A 3,275-nucleotide genomic window follows, 5' to 3' on the forward strand; every position below is an offset into this window, starting at 1 on the left:
GGTTTTTGGCATATAAAAACCAACTCTTCTTCTTCTAGCGCATGCATGCAGAGGGGGGAATGGATTTTTTTTTCAAACTGCTGCATAAAATTAAGATCCTCCAGCCGTAATATAAACAGATTTTTCTATCCAAACCATCAACAGATGAGCAAAGACAAAGGAAGTTATCCTCCTCCATTATACCTCCACTACATAACCTCCCCTATACCAGTAGTTCCCCCAGCAGCTGCAGAGTAGCTTATACATTTACTCCTAAGAAAACTTTACATAAGAACCTAAGAAACGCCATGCTGGAACATACCAAGGTTCATCAAGTCCAGCAGTCGGTTCACACAGTGGCCAACCGGTGCCTCTAGGAAGCCCACAAACAAGACGACTGGAGCAGCATCGTCCTGCCTGTGTTCCAAAGCACCTAATATAATAGGCAGGCTCCTCTGATCCTGGAGAGAATAGGTATGCATCATGACAAGTATCAATTTTTACTAGCCCTCTCCTCCATAAACATGTCCACTCCCCTCCTCAAGCCTTCCAAGTTGGCAGCCATCACCACATCCTGGGGCAGGGAGTTCCACCATTTAACTATGCCTTGTGTGAAGAAATACTTCCTTTTATCTGTTTTGAATCTCTCACCCTCCAGCTTCAGCAGTTGACCCCGTATTCCGGGATATTCCTTGGTGGCCTCCCATTCAAATACTAACCAGGGAAGTTTAAAAGGATAAAAGTCTTGGCTTTTCGACAGGCAACATTGCAAATACACCCAGCACTTGAATGCTGCCAACTGCTGCACCCTCTTCCACCTTGACCTATGCATCTTAGATTTTGCAATTTGAGAGGTAGGAAAAAATAAAAGCTGAAAACAGAAGAGAAAGTTTGGAGTAAACAGGGAGTGTGTTATTTAAACAGAAACTGTCACAATAAGACAACCGTCATATTTGGATAGCAAGTTAAAGCCTGTAATGTGCAAAACATCAAGGTATTTAACAACGAATTATAAAACCCATTAGAGCATATTGTTTCCAAAATTATTCACATTTAAACATTTAATCATAACTATGAACATGCGTTGTATACATTGACACTGGAATTATTATCGAATGCTGAAGATTTTCTTAACGTTTAAAATTTACCTTATAAAACATGTTATCCATTCCAAAAAAAGGTTTTTTTATTCAGCGTTTCCCAATATTTCCCTTTTTTTAAACTGGGAAAATAAATAAGTGCTTGGAATAAAACGGGGAGGGACAAGTCCATGGGGGGGGGGGATCTAAAGATTAGAAAAAGAATGGAGGGGAGAGAAACCCTCTCTCCTCCACATTTTTTCAGGCCTTCCTGTTTCTAGACAGACGTGGGACTTCAGGCAGCCTCAGGTGACGCTGTTGAGTTAACACTGACTAGCCCAGTTAACATATGTTACACCGGCCCTGTTCTGTGGGCCCCTATTTTGTAGGGCAAGGCAATTAAATTTTCTAGGACAACTTGGAAGGCTTTATGAGGGAAGTGGACATGTTCATGGAGGAGAGGGCTATCCATGGCTACTAGTCAAAATGGATACTAGTCATGATGCATACCTATTCTCTCCAGCACGAGAGGAGCATGCCTATTGTATTAGGTGCGGTGGAACACAGGCAGGCTGCTGCTGCTGTACTCGTCTTTCTTGTGGGCTTCCTGGAGGCACCTGGTTGGCCACTGTGTGAACAGACTGCTGGACTTGATGGGCCTGGGTCTGATCCAACATGGCCTTCCTTATGTTCTGATGTAAGTACTAGAGACGGGGCCATTTCAGGCGAAACTAGATGACAAGCTGGAAGCAACACGTGTTGTGCTCCTGAGAAAAGACATTTTCCACAGCCGCTAGCTCAGCAGATCCATTTCAGATTAGGGAAACTGGTACAGAGGCAAGGCATCCACTTCTCCCCAAACCACACCTGAGATCTGAATCAGGCTCCCACCCGTCTTCTATTTAAAAAAAAACATCTCTGAGCCCTACAGCTCTGAGTGGTTTGTCACAGGTGTGGAGACTACTCCCAGGAGCCATGGTTGGATGGGGAAAAGGGCAGGACACTCAGGAAACTGACCTGCTTGCAACTGGGTTGATTTCCACTTCCCTGAATTTGTTCCAGGGTAGACTTTGCCCTGACCTGGATGGCCCAGGCTAGCCCGATCTCGTCACATCTCAGAACCTTAGCAGGGTCAGCCCTGGTTGGCATTGGGATGAGAGACCACCGAGGAATACCAGGGTTGCTGTGCAGAGGACGGCAATGGCAAACCACCTTTGTTCGTCTCTTGCCTTGAAAACCCCATAAGAGGTCACCATAAGTCGGCTGCGACTTGACGGCACTTTACACACACGTAATTTCTTTTCTCCCAGGATTGGTTTGAACCCAGCACGTAGGCAATACTGCTAATGGAGTCCACACATGGGTGTTTATCAGCCAGCTCATACACCAACCAGTTCCATGAATCAGGTTTGCCACCTTTCTTTGCAGGGCTCATTTGCCTTGACTGACGTTTTACATAGAAGAAGAAGAGTTGGTTTTTATATGCCAACTTTCTCTACCCCTTAAGAGAGACTCAAACCGGCTTACAATCACCTTCGCTTCCCCTCTCCACAACAGACACCCTGTGAGGTAGGTGGGGCTGAGGGAGAGTGACTAGCCCAAGGTCACCCTGCTGGCTTCATGTGTAGGAGTGGGGAAACCAATCCAGTTCCCCAGATTAGCCTCCGCCGCTCATGTGGAGGAGTGGGGACTCAAACTCGATTAGACTCCACCGCTCCAAATCACCGCTCTTAACCACTACACCACGCTGGTTGGAGTTTTTCCATGAAACTTAATATTTTTTTCTTCCTTTTTTTGCCATTTGCATTCCAGTAACAAGAAATCTGCCCTGTGGGAGAATATGGAACCAGAATCCGGAAGTCGAGATTCCCCTGTGTCCGCAACTTCAAGGACATTAGACACGGAAAAGGCAGCAGACGCTGGAAGCGGGAAGAACTGTGCTGCTGAAGAAGCTGTTTTGCCTTCCGTCCACGAAGGTTTGGAAAATGCGTACCTGAAACCTGTCAAAGAGGCTCCCACAAAGAAACTCTGTGGATATTTACACAAATGTTCCGGGAAAGCGCCAATCAAGACTTGGAAATCTCGTTGGTTCTTTTACGAGGAGAGCAAATGCCATTTGCTTTACTACCGGACTGCCCAAGACGTCAACCCTTTGGGAAGCATCGATGTCTCCAGCGCTAGCTTCGATATCAAGGCGGGAGCAGATGAAGGAGTTTT

Source organism: Euleptes europaea, chromosome 4 (assembly GCF_029931775.1).
Source record: "Euleptes europaea isolate rEulEur1 chromosome 4, rEulEur1.hap1, whole genome shotgun sequence".
NCBI classification, from domain to species: Eukaryota; Metazoa; Chordata; class Lepidosauria; order Squamata; family Sphaerodactylidae; genus Euleptes; species Euleptes europaea.